We start from the raw sequence: 17,767 nt of genomic DNA, 5'->3' as shown, positions 1-17,767 counted from the left end.
GGAGTAATTTCCAGGATATATTAGCGAGTAAAGAAAGCAATGTGCAAAACAGTACCTATAGAATTCACTTTCTTGTGTAAGAAAGATAGGGAAATAAGAAAATATACATGTATCTATTTGAACAGAAAAATACAAAAAGGATAAACCAGAGACTAATAAAAGTGGTTAGAATATGAGTGGGTTTAGGGTAAACAAAAATGGCGGGGTATGTGACCCTTTTCTGAACATACTGTTCTATAATACACTGCTGAACTGGGGGGCTGTGTGTGGGTTACACACAGAAGTCAGTAAGGATGGGGAGAACCCTAAATCTAACATAAACACATTCCAACTAAATAACATCCACAATGAAGGGAAGGGGGAACTAACCCAAGTAACTTGAATAAGGTCATTCATTAGCGAGCTCATTTAGTGGTGTCTTCAGGCTAAAAAGGAACAAATACCAAATCTTAATGACTTCCTTTTCACAGAGAGGTTAACAATTCTAAAACTACTTTCCGTATATTCTCTATTTGAATAAATAAGTAAATATACTGGGGATAAAGGAAACCAAGTTTTGGAAAGTTACAAATAAGAAAAGGGAGGAAGAATAAAATGAACCCTGCAGTATTGAATCAGGAATAATAAGTGTAAACTTGAAGGAAGATTAAGGTTGCCAGATAAACTACAGAACAGTAGTTATTTGAATTTCCGATAAATGACATGTTTAAATTAAAAAACATTTGTTGTCTTATCCGAAATGTAATTGGGCAGGCCAACTACATGGCCTTTTGTCAGCTGAGGGTGTAGAAGCAATAAGGTGAGACTCCTAGCAACCAGGTCTTGATTTCTAAGTCTTCCCCACGGCTCCTTGGAGAAATGACTGATTCCAAGTCTGGACAGAGTACAAGAGGAACATGGAACATCTTGCTGTGACCCAGAAGTAGGGATGCACTAAAAGAATGATGGAGGAGAGGGGTGCCCTGGTCATAATCTCATGGTTCATGAGATTGAGCCCCACGTCTGAGCTCTGCGCTGACAGCACAGAGCCTGCTTAGGATTCTCTCTCCCTCTTTCTCTGCCCCTCTCCCCTGGTTTACACATGTGTGCATGCAGTCTCTCAAAATAAATAAACTTAAAAAAAAAAAAGTAGAGTCTATCCTTGTCCTCACTGCCAGCCCTCCCCCCCCCCCCCCCCCCCCCCCGCCGGGCAATCTTGTACTCTTCAACCAGGTCCAAAGTTGGGTCTTTGCTGCAGCCTGAAAATTAGATGAAACAGGGTTGAACTTTGAAAAAACTTTCAAAACAGATGTGAGAAGTTGAAAGCAACTTGCATTATTTGGCCCTAGAGTGTTGGTATTGTTTTTTTTTGTTTGTACACATCTTCTTAAATTAATTGCTGGCTAGGTATTACTGACAAAGCGTTCAATCAGCTAGAACACCATCGCCATAGATGAGCTGAAGCAGTGATGAAGCACCAGCCCCAGGCAGAACCTATGGCTTATGGGCCCCTAGGGACACACCTGCAGGTAAGAACTCAAAAAGCCAATGGCAGCACTTTGCAGTAATAAAAGCAGTTAAGCTAACAGATTATAAAGATTTCCAAATAGGGGCTACGCATTTCTCCATGAACCCAGTCTTGTGGGGGCTTTTCTGGGTTTGTTTGTTGTCTTGTTTGGAGAAGTGGAGAATCTACTTAAAAAGCATAAATGGTAAAACCATTTCTAATTACAAGCGATTACTCCCAAGCCACCCTAAGCAGCACAACAGAATACCAATATCAGAGGCTAGAATGCCTACAGATGAAACCTCTCCATTCAGTCTCCAATGCCCTGGAAGTTCATTTTATCCACGGGAAGAGTAGGCCACGGGTGTCACGTAGCATTTATCATCACATGTGTACCAATTTTCTTATAGCAGAAAAATATTTTTGCATACCTGTTTCTATCAAAGTGTAAAAAGAGATCAAGAAGGCTGAGTGTCTCAAGATAGGAGACAGGCACACATGTTTTCCAGGAAAGACTGGTTTACTACTGTGTAAACACCCTAGCCAGTTTGACCCATTTATATTACTTACTTGGCCCTAAAAAGCAGGATTTGCTAAAGCTGGCTTAGAAATCAAGTAACCTTTTCAAGGTCACAAGTAGCGCTGACTTAATCAGGGTGATGCCACTCACCTTCTCTGAATATAAACTTCTACAAACCTTATAACTAACTTCAGAAATCCTTCCTTCTGTCTCCAGGGTGATCAGAGAACCAAACCACAAAAACCCAGCATGAGAAAACAGTCAACCTGGTTCTTTCCTACTCTCCCATCTCATTTACTTCTACATCAGCTGGCTTAAGAATAGGTTTGTGGGGGCACCTGGCTGGCTCAGTTGGTACAGCATGAGACTCCTGACCTCAGGGTCATGAGTTCGTGCCCCAGGTTGGGTCTAGAGATTAAAGACATTACTTTTGTTCGTATGGCTGATATCTATTACTGTATAACTGCATGTGCCAAGTTTCTTCATCTACCGCTGCCCTGTAAGGCCTTTTTTTCTGAGAACAAACTGTTCCTTGGGTCTTGTAGTTCTAATGAAAGGACCTCAATGATCACCATTTTGACCTTGAACTTTCTAACTGATTAAATTCTTCTTTCCAGCTTATCTCTGAACTCAGACAAAAGGTCCCCTGACGTGAGCCATTCCCCCACCCACCCCAAGCAATAAGAACGGCCCAGAGCCAGCAAGACCCCACCCAGGACAATGACCTTCACTGCTTCCCTGCATGTACCCACCAGCCTTTGCCTCACATTTTCCTTACATAAACCTGGAAGTATTTTTGGCACTTGGGAGACAGTCTTGGGAGATGCCAGTCCAGGGTGTCAACAGAAATAAATTCCTTTCTTGTTTTACTACCACTCGCGTCTCTGCCTTTGGAGTTTGTCGGTGAGCAGGCAAACCTGGTCCGTGTGGGACCCCGGGAGCCAGAGGCTCAGGCACCCCGGCTACACTAGCAAGAGCTGCTGAGATGCAGCTCCAATCCATCACTGAAACACAAAAATCCCACAAGATGTTTCAAATGGCAAAGTGAGGAACGGGGAGAAACATTCGTCCCTCTGAGGTGGCAAGAGACTTCTGGATGGCATGGGACCTGGAAAGCTTGGCGGCCTAGGGAGGAACCAACATGCTGATTTGTCTGAGAAGCAGAAACAGGTGGTTCATGAAAAGGCTCCCTGCCTTATCTGTGATTTGTCCAAATTTCCCTGAATTAACAGACAGAAGCCCTCCCTAGTCATTTTCCTTCTGGCTAGCTAGTTTCAAGGCTCTTTCACCTGTGTCTAGGAGTGCTAACAAATATGAACTAACTAAATAAAGCTATTCCTGTTATTACCATTCTAAAAGCCACTTCAGTCTCTGACAGACCTAATTCTTAAACACGGGTTGCCTCTCTTTCTCTAAACTTTCTTATAAAGCTAGTTAACAAACACAGGAGAAAATACTCAAATCCAGGGAAATGCAAACTTAAAACAGCCACGAAAGATGTCTTCTCTTACCCAATTAGCAAAAAGTTCCCAACGATGAAACAGTATCAAGCACAAGCCGCTGTGCAACGGGAGCTCAAACACAACTCTTTTGGGAAAACTTGAGAAAATGTCTCAAATATTACATGACACCAACAGTTTGTTTCAAGGATTCTACCCCTGTGCACAGGTCCACAGAATATGCAACAACACTGCGACAACGAAACATGAATCCCAACGATGAATCCCAATAGGTACTTTCTCCAGAACTGTGCGACAGAAAGACACCAAGTGGCTGAAGAGGCAGATGGGGGATAGGTTCCAAAACGTTTGGTTTGACTCGCTAAGCAGCTGTGACATGACTTGCTGTGATTTTAAGCCAGCAGAACACCTCGGCAGCAATCCTAATGGAGGATCAAGTCCTAAACCAGTTTAGTGGCAGCAGGAACGCAGGAAAGCTGAATTCAAGTTTATCGATGCGAGGGAATCAACAGGACTTGGGGACCACGTAGACAGCGAGGTAAGAAGGGAACAGAGATGTCTGCATAGTGCCCAAAACTGTGAAGAAGGAAATCAATTTTCCGCAGATCAAAACCTGCTCGCCTGCAGAGTGGAAAAACAATAGGCTACGTGTGTCTAGTTCCTTCGATACTGGCCACAGGTAAGAGATGAAGTTTCAGCTGTTCCGACAGATCTCCAAGGATCTGCCATTTAAGAGTATCTTCCAACACAACGAACAAAAATTTATAGCCAATGATTTCATAGTTGCTATGCACTTGGAAGAAAATTCACTGCTTGATGGGAAATGGGGTGGAGCTCTCAGTCCCTGTGAATGGTCATTAAAAGGATTACTGCTTTGTTTTTCTCATCATCTTTGCTTCTTAGCTCTTAGGACACCATGTCACAGACGGCCCAGGCATAAGTCAATGAAGGAAGGACAGCATGCCAACTTTCCTGCTCCTGGTGAAAATCTGACTACACTGAAGCTTCGCCTAATGCAGCCTTTTTCTGAAAAGCAACTTGACTATATGTATATTATGTTTATATATACATATATATATATATTTATTTATTATTATAATAAAGACTTACTGGTACTTTGACTCAGAACCACCAGATCGTACCTTAAGCACACACAGATGTCAACAAATACTTTCAAAGATTATCATCACTACTTAGCAACAAGCTACCTGCCCAACCACAGGAAAATCAGAGTTGCTTATACCAGAAAACTGTTTAGAAACAAGCTACTGGCCCAACCACAGGGACGATGTTGAACTGTGGTAGTGACATGGAGTATTATGCAGCCATTAAAACTCTTTTCAAGCAATACTTTAATGACATGTGACCATGCTCAAACAGAATTCTCAATAAACAGGATACAAAGTTATCCATTATGACTCTAATTTTTCTCTGTATTTATTTACTTTTGAGAAAGAGAGAGAGAAAGGGTGAGCAGGGGAGGGGCAGAGAGAGAGAGGGAGACAGGAATCCCAAGCAGGCTCCTTCCATGCCATCAGCACAGAGCCCAAATGCAGGGATCAAATTCACAAACCATGAGATCATAACCTGAGCAGAAATCAAGAGCTGGATGCTTAACTGACTAAACTACCTAGATGCCCCATTATGACTCTAATTTTTCTAATGGGGAGGGCGTGATGTTCCTTATATATTTTTCACAAAAGAAAGCTTTTGAAAAGAGAAGAAATCACAAGGAAAATAAGAAAATACTTTGAATTGAATAAAGCATACCAGAAGTTGTGAGATGGAACTAAATTAAGTGCTTAGAGGGGAATTTATAGCATTAAATGTTCATATATATATGTTTATACACACACACACACACACACACACATATATATATAAAAAGCCTCAGGGTGCCTACTATCAACACTGCTATCAATCAATACATGTCCACCAGACAGATCACAACACGCACATAACAGTCAACAGTATCATTTTGTGTAACCCAAACCTAGCATCTTATAAAAGCAACTAGACTTCAAAGGGTGACACTTTCTGTCACACAGAGATGCCCAGATAATTACAGGACCTGAGGATACTGAAAGGAATGACAAGGTCCTAGGCATCAAAGACGGGCTCGCAGCACATGAGGCGACGGGCAAGTAAAAGGATAACTCCAGAGACATCAATGCAGTGATGGCATGAAGCAGGGACTCTGGACTCCACAGCAGAGATCTCACAGGAAGGGAGGCACGGTGCTGTGGAGGTGAGAGTCTCCAAGGGTGCTCAGGAACTCACTCCATGGGGGAGGGAAAACTCCAGAGCATTCCAGGCAGAGGGGAGCAAATGGAGACGGAAGGCTGGAGAATCAAGCAGGAGGAAATCAATGCAGCCCGCCCAGCTCCACCAAGCTACGGAGGGAAGGAGGCCTTCCAGCTCAGCACAGCTGGAGGCTTTGCAGGGAAGTCAGGGGCCACATCAGCTCACAGAACAGATAAGAGCTTGGACTTCATCCAAGAAGCAGCAGCAGCAACAACAACAACAACAACAACAACAACAACGAGCCACCATAAGCTATTTAAAAGAAAAATAATCGGATTTGCACTTTAGAAAGAGCCTCTAATTGTGCTTCTCTACCAGAGTGCCTTATAAGAATCACCTGAAGATTCCACAAGTTTTGCTTTTTCAACAAATGCCATTCTTATAAAGCTCCACCTGCTTCTTAATAAGACAAGTTTTAAGCCTCTAAGGGTTTGTTTGTTTTTTTTTTTAATGGGAGATTTTTCAAAGAATAAATCCTGGCTCTTCTTGTTTGTGTGTGTTGGGGCGGGGGAGGGGAATGACAGTGAAATGACAGTGAAATTTAAAAGGGATGCTGTTCGAAGAGACAAGAAATGAGGATCAGAAGATGCCGGTACAGGGAGATGCCGCTGGCACCAAGTTCAAATCAACAGCACTTACTAATTATCACTTTTGTGGTGAGTGAGGGGGGAAAAGAAGTCAGGTTTTTATGTATGTGGTTCCATTTAAAATATTTTTTTGGTGCACCTGGGTGGCTCAGTCAGCTAAGCATCACCTTCAGCTCAGGTCATGATCTCACAGTTCAGGAGTTCGAAGTTCAAGCGGTGAGTTCGAGCCCCTGAGTTGGGCTCTCTGCTGTCAGCCCAGAGCCAGCTTCAGATCCTCTGTACCACCCCCCCCCGCCCCTCCCCCGCTTGTGCTCTCAAAAATACATAAAACATTTTTTTAAAAAAATGTTTTTTAAAGGGTGGAAATGACATTTTAAAAAATGTTCTTTAAAGGATGGAAATCACAAAAAAAATAGATGCCTTGAAAATACATCTAGAAATTCATAAAATGTTCATTCATCCAACAACCTGATTTCATCTGAAATTCTGCATTCTGCCCAAGAGGATCCAAAAGAACATCAGCACGTAGCCTTTGGGACAGATGAGGCCTCAGGATCCTGCCTAACCATGTTTCACAATGTGCAGTTACCATTCTGAGGCAGGGTGACTGGCCCTACAGCAGCCTTCTTTGAGGGGATTCCAAGGTTGGATCTTTTCATCCATCCTTCTAAGACCCAACCTGCTCGGAAACATTGGCAGTGTTAAAATAAGCACGACCATCTAAAGTTTTCCATTTCTCAGGTCAGGTTAAAAAAAAAAAATCCCCAAAGCAAATTAACTATTAAAACAATGTCAGGGGCACCTGGGTGGCCCTCGGTTGAGTGCCCGACTTCAGGTCAGGATCTCACAGCTCATGGGTTTGAGCCCTGCATCAGGCTCTGTGCTGACAGCTCAGAGCCTGGAGCCTGTTTCAGATTCTGTGTCTCCCTCCCTCTCTCTCTCTCTCCCTCTCTCTCTCTCTCTCTCTCTCTCTCTCTCTCATTCTCTCTGCCCCTCCCCCACCTGTGCTCTGTCTCAGGTACTTAAATAAATAAGCATTTAAAAAAGAAAAACAGGGGCGCCTGCGTGGCTCACTCGGTTAAGTGTCCCCAACTTCAGCTCAGGTCATGATCTCACAGTTTGTGAGTTCGAGCCCCACATCAGGCTCTATGCCGACTAGCTCAGAACCTGGAGCCTGCTTCAGATTGTGTCTCCCTCTCTCTCTCTGCCCCTCCCCCGCTCATACTCTGTCTCTCTCAAAAATAAAATAAACATTAAAAAAAATTTTTTTAAGAAAAACAAAACAATGTCAATAACACTCTTTAAGGGGCTCCTGGGTGGCTCAGTTTGTTGAGCCTCTGACTTGATTTTGGTTGAGGTCAGGATCTGATGGTTTTTGAGATCAAGCCCTGCGTTGGGGTCAGGAAATCTTGCTGCAGTCAGAATTTTAAATACACCAGGAAGACACTGGTGGAACCAGAGGTGGGGATTCCCTCGATTAGAATGACTTGATCAGAGGCACAAAGGAAGAGTCTCAAAGTGAAAGGACCAGTTGGGAAGCCTACCAAGACTATGAGAATCACTATCAAAAAACTCCTTGTGGTGAGGGTTCTAAGAGGTGGGCTCGTTTTCAGATGAGGATCCACAAGTGACTCATTGATTTGCACAGTCCTTCTAAGATTGGTAAGCAGATTACTTCCATCAGTATTGAGCTGAGAGTCAAGGCTGAAGTCACCATTGCAGATGCTTAAATCAACCTTTTTAATAAACTGATTAGCAGTTGTTAGAAAAATAAAATAAAACCAAACAATGTCATTAAGTCTTCTTGGGGAGCCTGAGTGGTTCAGTTGGTTAAGCCTCCAACTACGGCTCAGGTCACGATCTCATGGGCTCACGGGCTCAAGCCCCGTGTCAGGTTCTGTGCTAACAGCTTGGAGCCTGCAGCCTGCTTTGGATTCTGTGTCTCCCTCTCTCTCAAAAATAAACAAACATTAAAAAAATAATAATAAACATTAAAAATAAATAAAATAAATGTTATATTTTGAAACATTGTTAGTAACAGCAAAAGACTGAAAATAAGCCCAGTATCAATTTACAGGGAACTGGTTGAATAACCTAAGGAAAATCCATACAGTACTATAAAATATAACCATACAGAAGAGAAATGAATACAAATATCCAAAGACTGTACATGAAAGCTAATAGGAAATTTTTATTTACAAGCTGTAAATGATCCAAATATCCATCAATAGAATAAACAAATTAGGGTAAATTCATACCACAGACTACTACTCAGTCCGCCTCCCCCCAAAAAACTGATACATGCAACATAGATGGTTCTCAAAAGCATGATGTAAAGCGAAAGAATCCAGACACAAAAAAATAATGGACTGTTAGCAGTCCATTAATATAAAGTTCAAGAAAAGACAAAACTAATCTATGTAGAAAGAAATCAGAATAGTGGTTACCTATAGGGAGATGGGAACTAAGTGGAAGAGGGTATGAACGAACTTTCTGGGATGTTGGATATGTTCTCTACATTGACTGGGGTGGTGATTACATATAAAAACATAGTGAACTCCCTTCACAGAAATTAACTCAGAATGGATCACAGACCTAAATATAAAACAACACAAGACAATAAAACTCCTCAAAGATAACTTAGGAGAAAAATCTAAATGAGCTTGGATTTAATGATGGACTTTTTCGATACAACAATACACAATCCATGAAGATAAGAACTGATAAACTGGACTTCATTAAAATTAAAATTTCTGCTATGAAAGGCACTGTAAAGAGAATAAAAAGACCAGCCTCAGACTGGGAGAAACATATTTGCAAAAGACAACTGATAAAGGGCTGTCTTTTAAAATATACAAAGAGGGGCACCTGTATGTCTCAGTCGGTTGAGCATCTGAATTCAACTCAGGTCATGATCTCATGGGTTTGTGAGTTCGAACCCTGCACTGGGCTCAGACTGGCAGCTCAGAGTCTCATTGAGGTCCTCACTTTCTCCTCTCTCTCGCTGCCCCCTCCCCAACTTGTGCTTTCTCTCTGAAAATAAGAACTTTAAAAAATAAATAAATATATACAGAACTCTTTTTTAAGTTGAGAGAGAAAGAGGGAGAGCGCACGCATGCATCAGAGAGAGAGGGAGACACAGACTCCCAAGCAGCCTGCAGTGGGGCCTGAACCCACCAACTGCAAGATCATGACCTGAGCTGAAGTCAGAGGCTTATTAACACACTGAGCCACTCAGGTACCCCTACAGAGAACTCTTAAAACTCAAAAATAAGAAAAACAACCTCAGTGTTTAAAAATGAGCCAAAGCCCTTAACAGACACATCATCAAAGATATGAGCATATGAAAAGATGTTCCACATCATATGTCATCAGGGAAATGCAAATTAAAACCACAATGAAATACCACCACACACTTATTAGAATAGCCAAAATCCAGAACTCTGACAATAACAAATGATGGTGAGACTGGAGACTGGAACAACAGGAACTCTCGTTGCTGGTGGGAATTCAAAGTGGTTACAGCCACTTTGGAAGACAGTCTGGTGTTTTGTTTTACAAAATTAAACATACTCTTATACCATACAACAATCATGCTCATTGGGCTCCTAAGCATGTATCCAAAGCAGCTGAAAACTTGTCCACACAAAACCCTGCACACAAATGTTTACAAAGCAGCTATGCACTTATTTGCCAAAACTTGGAAGCAACTAAGAAGTCCTTAAGTAGGTAATAGTTGATAAAGGATAAGTAGGTGATAAAGAATGGATAAACCATACATGGTATATCCAAACATGAAATATTATACAGCACTAAAAAGAAATGAGCTACCAAGTGATGAAAAAAGCTTAAATACATACTACTAATCAAAAGAAGCCAATGTGTGGGGAGCTTGGGTGGCTCAGTGGGTCAAGTATCTGACTTTGGCTCAGGTCATGATCTCATGGTTCCCGAGTTCGAGCCCTGCGTCGGGCTCTGTGCTGACAGCTCAGAGCCTGGAGCCTGCTTTCAGATTCTGTGTCTCCCTGTCTCTCTGCCCCTCCCCCACTCACACTGTGTGTCTCTCTCTCTCTCAAAAATAAACACTAAAAAATTAAAAAAAAAAAAAGAAGCCAATATGAAAAGGCCATGTACTATTTCTAATTATATTACATTTTGAAAAAGACAAAACTACGGAAATAGTAAAAATAATAGTTGGGGGGGATGTTAGGAGGGGTGGAAGGATGAATAGGCAGGGCAGAGGATTTTTAACCAGTGAATTATTCCATATGATACTATAATGGTGAATATGTCATTATACATTTGTTCAAACCCACAGAATCCAAACTCTAATGTAAACTATAAACATTATGATGGTTACCAGAAAGGAGGGAAGGGGGGTGGGGGGATGCGCAGAATGGGTGATGGGGATTAAGGAGCACACTTGTTTCACTATATTATACACCTGAAACTAATATTACACTAAATGGAATTTAAATTAAAACTTAAAAAAAAAAACAACAAAGAAAACGGGCACCTGACTGGTCATCGGGTAAGAGCACGTGACTCTTGATCTTGGGGTCGTGAGTTCCAGCCTCACTTTGAGCACAGAAGTTGCTATAAATAAATAATAACCTCTTAGGCGAAAAAGAACATCAACCTAAATTAAAAACAAAAAACAAACTATAGATACTGGATGATAATGATGTGTGAATGGAGACTGTTAACAGATGTAATCCTCTGGTGGGGGGTGCGATAGTGGGAAAGGCTATGCATATGTGGGCTCAGAGGTACATGGGAAACCTCCAGATTTGTACTCAGTTTTGCTGTGACCCTAAAGCTACTCCATAAAATAAAATCTAGGGGGCACCTGACTGGCTCAGTGGGCGGAGCAGGGGTCTCTTCATCTTGGGGTAAGATCTTGAGTTCAAGCCCCACATTGGGCTTGGAGCCTACTTAAAAAAACAAACAAAAAAACAAATAGCAGCACCCAAATATAAAATCTAAAAATGAAATCTACTGAAAAAAGTCTAAATGAACAGGACCTTTCAATGTATATAATTTTACCTCAATTTTTTAAAGCTTTTGACTTCTCAAAAACAAAACCAACCACGAAGCTTTTAACTACTGACATAGAAACGTCTACAGGTATAAAAACAGTGTATGGGAATGGGGTGCCTGGGTGGCTCAGTTGGTTCAGCACCAGACTCTTGATTTCGGCTCAGGTCATGATCTCACAGTTCGTAAGTTCGGCCCCACCTCAGGCTCTCCTCTGACGGAGCAGAGCCTGCTTGGGATTCTGGCTCCATGTCTCTCTCTCTCACAAAATAAACAAACATTAAAAACAAAACTAAACAAAGAAAACACTGTATGCGGTATGCAACACTGTGTCAGAAAGGGGAGGAATAAGAAAATGTGCTTGCAGAAAGTAATGGAAGTTGTTCCTTGGGGTGCCAGGGTGACTCAGTTCAAAGTCAGACTCAGACTTTCGGCTCAGGTCATGATCTCACCATTGTGATTTCGAGCCCTGTGTTGGGCTCCACGCTGAGCGTGGAGCCTGCTTAAGATTCTCTCCCTCTCTCTCTCTCTCAGTGCACCCCTGCCCCTCGTATGCAAGGGCATCATCTCGAGGTTCATGGGTGGCTCCTGGATTTAAGCCCTGTGTGGAGCTAAGAGCCTGCTTGGAATTCTCTTGGCCCCTCCCCTGCTCCACTTCACAGGCTCTCTCTCAAAATAAACTCAGAATAGAAAAGAGGTGCCTGGTGGCTCAGTCGGTTAAGTGTCTGACTTGACTCAGGTCATGATCTCATGAAGTTCCATGGGTTGGAGCCCCGTTGGGCTCTGTGCTGACAACTCAGAGCCTACAGCCTGCCTTGGATTCTGTCTCTGCCTCTCTCTCTGTCCCTCCCCTGTTTGTGCTGTCTCTCTCTCTCTTTCAAATATAAACATTAAAAAAATTAAACAGAAAAAAAGCATAGGGGTTCCTGGGTGCTCTCTCAGTTAAGCATCCCACTTAATTCAGCTCAGGTCCCGATCCCGCCATTCGTGAGTTCAAGCCTCGCATCGGGCTCTGTGCTAACAGCTCAGAACCTGGAGCCTGTTTCAAATTCTATGTCTCCTTCTCTCTGCCCTTCCCCAGCTGGCACTCTGTCTCTCTCTCTCAAAAATAAATAATAAACATTCAAAAAAAATTTTTTTTAAAGAATATAAAAGTTGTTTTTACAGAGGATGTGAAAGAAATGGGAACAGAGGTGGGAATACATGTTCTCAATGCATACTTTTTAAAAATAATTTTCATATATATATACATATACACATACAAATAAAAACAAAAACCATTTCCCTATTTAAAACATATAACTATCAACTATTCACCCTTAACTATTTAAGTTTTCATTGAAAAGGAAACTTGTTGGGGCACCTGGGTGGCTCAGTCGGTTAAGCGTCCGGCTTCAGCTCAGGTCATGATCCCATGGTCTGTGGGTTTGAGCCCCGCATCGGGCTCTGTACTGACAGCTCAAGAGCTTGGAACCTGCTTTGGATTCTGTGTCTCCCTCTCTCTCTCTGCCCCTCCCCAACTCATGCTCTGTCTGTCTCTCTCTCTCAAAAATAAATAAACATTTAAAAAAAAAAAATTTTTTTAGGGGAGCCTGGGTGGCTCAGTCGGTTAAGCGGCTGACTTCGGCTCAGGTCACGATCTTGTGGTCCATGAGTTCGAGCCCCACGTCGGGCTCTGTGCTGACCGCGCAGAGCCTGGAGCCTACTTCAGATTCTGTGTCTCCCTCTGGCTCTGCCCCTCCCCCGTTCATGCTCTGTCTCTCTGTCTCAAAAAGAAATAAACGTAAAAAAAAAAAAAAAAAAAAAAATTAAAAAAAAATTTTTTTTAAAGAAAAGGAAACTTGTTAAGTTACTAAAGCACCTATTTTCCTGAAGAAGTGAACATAAAGGAGAAATAAGATGATCTGAACTCTAGGTTCTAGTCATTGAAAATTCTAGTGTTTTTCTTCATAACTTCATTGTATCAAGGTCTCAGGTATTAGATATGCAAGATATAATCAGACATAAAAACAAAACAGCCACAAACAGATCCCTTAACATGTATGCCCCCCTTCCCTTCTCCTAGGATTTCTGCCATACAAAGTTTTACGCAAAAGAAATATGAGAAGCAGCTGACAAAGTCAATAAAATTAAACACCAAATTTGTTAAATATCATGGATGGACGCCATCCTAAAGTGTTGGCAATCCTTTAGTTTATTGGATATTTAAAAAATGTTAAGTATATATTTTTAAGCTGAAGAATCCAATCAACCTTTGAGGTTCTGCCGCCTAGCAAAAGTGAAATATCTTCCTTTTTCCAAACCTCAAGTTATGCCCCATTAAGTCCAGATTCAAAACCTGCAGCTCATAAAAATGATCAATATATCCAACTCTTGTAATTAGCATATTAAATCACTTGGCCTGAAATTCAAATTTCTATTAGAAAAAGGGATTAACCAAGCAAAAAGGATTTAAAAAGTGAGCCTACTGGGAAATACGTGAATCCTTTCTAATAGGATATCCACCAAATTGGTATTAAAGGAAAGATGTTGGGAGGTAGGAGGGAGGTGCTAACTGGCAAGTCAAAAGTCTTTCCCTGTGTGGATAGGCTTATTTAAGACTTGGAATTTTTTTCTTTTTCCCCTCCTACAGTGGGACTCAGTTCTCCAAGGAGGAGGATTTGAAACATTTCTCAAGCTTTATACGATTTGGGAAATAATGGCTTCATGCTTAAATAAAATACCTCCCAACTTCACTCATAAAAGATACCATCATTCACTGATAAAACTGGCAAAAAATTTTTAAATTTCATACTCAGTTGATGTCAAGGACACAGAGACACGGATTTCACGTATTGTACAGACAGCGGGAGCAAATCTTGCAATAATAATGTATTTCAAAAGCCTTAAGAATGTTCATGTAACGTTTACAACTTTTTTCTAAGAAAATAATCAAAAAGGTAGATAATATTTACTTACAAGGATGCTCAGAAGGAGCACAACAAAAAAAGACCTTAACAAAAGAAGAAGGGGTGGGGGAGGCCAGTAAAAGGCAGGCAGGCAGGCAGGCAGACAAATGCCCAATAGGAAAATAGTTCAATACTTTGGGGCATGTAAAATGGAATATGATGCAGTGATTAGAAATTAGTACTTTTATAAACTCTGTAACATCCTGTGGATACATTCTTAGTACTAACTTAAAAAATACCTTTCCAGGGGCGCCTGGGTGGCTCAGTCGGTTAACCAGCCGACTTCAGCTCAGGTCATGATCTCGCGATCTGTGAGTTCAAGCCCCGCGTCAGGCTCTGTGCTGACAGCTCAGAGCCTGGAGCCTGTTTCAGATTCTGTGTCTCCCTCTCTCTGACCCTCCCCTGTTCATGCTGTCTCTCCCTGTCTCAAAAATAAATAAAACGTTAAAAAAATAAGAATAAAAAAAAAATACCTTTCCAAATGCACATACAACATAAAGGTATTTTTTTATGTGCATGTAAAAAAATCAGAAGGAATTATACAAAAATATTACAACCTGTTGTCTGAGGGGTAGCTTTTATTTTTGATGACTTCATCAAGTCACCAGCGAGCTCAGACTCCTTAGAAGCCTAATGTCACTACATTCCGCTTTAGCTCATCAGTACTCAAATTGGAGTGCACATAGGAGAATATATAATAAATAAAGCCACAAGAAAAACATCTTGTGCCATCTTGGAATCTAAATTTCAATTAGTTTTATTACACAAAGTTGAAAGAGTGTTTTTTTTTTTTTTTAATATTACACAGGAAAGAATTTTAGATCAAATAGGAATTTTTCTTTTATTCATTTCTTTGTAAGATTGTCCCAAATATAAGAATAACTTTTTCTTAATAATTAGATCATTGCCTTGGAAGCCAAGAAACACATGAGGTACAGAGGATTTGTAAAAGAAAGCCCCATTTAGCTAATTTTTATTTCCCCCCCCAAGTATGTCCTCTCTCTCCCTCTCTCCTTCTCTCCCTCCCCCTCCCTCCCTCTCTCCCTCTCTTCTAAACCTTCTTCTATCATCAAAGCTATTTACCACTGACAGTCATTCAACTCTCTTCTACATTGCAAAGGTCACAAAAACAGGAAACCCTTAAATTCTTCCAGGCCCTTACTTCCCTAATCACAAGAATAAAATAATTTATCAACGCCATGTGGACCTAGATCTCATTCTGAAAGACAATAGAAGAGAGCTTGTAGAGGACAGTAAAGATAATACCTTTAGGACCTGGGGGAAGATGAAGAGTTCTTAAACCAAATACACACAAGAAAGTAACAACCATAAAGAAAAATATTGATAAGTTGGGCTATAATGAAATTAGTGCTTCTGTTCATTAAAAAATGCTACTGACAGTAAAAAGTAGGTGCACCTGGGTGGCTCGGTCATTAGAGCATGTGACTTTTGATCTCAGGGTTTTAAGTTCAAGCCCCCGGTTGGGGACAGAGATTACTTAAAAATAAAATCTTAAAACAAACAAAAAAAAGTAAGGCCACCTGGGTGGGTCAGTGGTGGACTTCCGACTTTGGCTCAGGTCATGATCTCATGGTTCGTGAGTCTGAGCCCTGCATCAGGCTCTGCTGTCGGTGCAGACCGGCTTTGGATCCTCTGTTCCCTTCTCTCTGGCCCCCCTTCCCTACTTGCGCGCTCTCTCTCGCTGTCTCTCAAAAATAAACATTTCTGAAAAATGAAAAGATTTTTTTTTTTAAGTATAAAAAGGGAAGAGTGGAAGATTTTTGCCATATATTCAAACCTTTCTTTAAAGTGTTTTCTACACTCAACATAGGACTCAAACTAATGACCCTGAGATCAAGAGTTGCATGCTCCTCTGTGCCAGCCAGACACACCCCAACAAAGCTTTATTTTATCCAAAATAAAGAACTACAAATCAACACAATAACCAAATAGAAAAATGGGGCCTGGGGTGTCTGGCTGGCTCAGTCGATCTGTCTCTCCCTCTCTCTGCCCCTTGCCAGGTCTCTCCCTCTCACAAAATAAATAAACTTTATTTTAAAATTTTTTTTAAATGTTTATTTATTCTTGAGAGAGAGACAGAGCATGAGCATAAGCAGGGGAGGGGCAGAGAGAGAGGGGGAGACAGAATCGGAAGCAGGCTCCAGGCTCTGAGCTGTCAGCACAGAACCCAACATGAGACTCGAACTCACAAACTGTGAGATCATGACCTGAGTGGGAAGTCGGATGCTTAACCAAGTGAGCCACCCAGGCACCCCTAAAATAAATAAACTTTAAAAAAGTAAAATAAGGGCTCCTGGGTGTGGCTCAGTTGTTAAGCACCAGACTTCAGCTCAGGCTAAACTCCATTTGGGAGTTTGAGAGTTTGAGTCCCACACTGAGTGAGCTCGAGCCCCACTTTGGGTGAGCTTCTGTCCCACTTCAGGTAAAACACAAGCCCTGCTTCTTTCTCTCAATCAATCAAAAAATAAAATAAAACCACAGTTCGATGTCATGACACATCCATCATAATGGCTAAAATTAAAATGATTATGGTGAGGATATATAGCAAATGAATTCTCTCACAGAGCACTCATGAGAGTAGAATGTGGTATGACCATTTTGGAAAACAGTCTCTGGCATCATCTAGTAAGGTAAATAAACTTCTATGACCCAGCAAGTTCTTTTATCAAAAATGTATACATAAAGGGGCACCTGGGTGGCTCAATGGATTGAAGCTCCAACTTCAGCTCAGGTCATGACCTCACAGTTCATGGGTTTGAGCCCCACATCAAGCTCCCTGCTGTCAGCAAGGAACCCGCTTTGAATCCTCTGCCCGCCTCTTTCTGCACCTCCCGGGCTCACACACTCTCAATAAATAAATAAATAAATAAATAAATAAATAAATAAAACACACACACACGAAAAAAAGCGTATGTATGGCACCAAAAGATACATACAAAAGTTTTCACTGCAGCTTTGTTCATAACAGCCAAATACTGGAAAAATTCCAAATGACCATTAGCAGCAGAAAGGATAAAGTATATTGTAACACAATGAAATACTGCACATTAAAAATGAACACACTACCATTACCCACAATGTGGACAAATCTCACAATGCTGAACAAAAGAAGCCAGACACAAAAAGAACTACAAGGTATAACTAATTATATACAAAGTTCAAAATAGGCAAAACAATCTGTGGTGTCCAAAGTAAGGGCAGTGCTTGGTTACCTTTAAGGAGCAGGAAGAGGCTAATGACCAATTAAGAGGCAGCAAATGAAACATGGGTGTGTTCTGGAATGCTAGTGCCATTTTAATATTGGTGGCAGATACATTAAGTATGTTCCCTTTGTGGTAATTCATCCTGTGTAATTTTTAGGATTCGTGTACTTTCCTGTATGTAAAAAAATAAATTTTAATTAA

General features: G+C 41.2%; 1 protein-coding gene across 7 annotated transcripts in view; it reads right to left on the bottom strand.

The window, feature by feature from the left end:
- USP48 (ubiquitin specific peptidase 48) overlaps window positions 1–17,767 on the bottom strand; it is a 115,561-nt gene that overhangs the window by 63,594 nt on the left and 34,200 nt on the right. The window lies entirely within an intron of this gene.

This window comes from Panthera pardus, unplaced genomic scaffold (assembly GCF_024362965.1).
Source record: "Panthera pardus isolate Hobbes unplaced genomic scaffold, ASM2436296v1 HiC_scaffold_11, whole genome shotgun sequence".
NCBI classification, from domain to species: Eukaryota; Metazoa; Chordata; class Mammalia; order Carnivora; family Felidae; genus Panthera; species Panthera pardus.
Note: the sequence above shows the minus strand (reverse complement) of the source record. Positions and strands in the feature narration are given on the sequence as shown.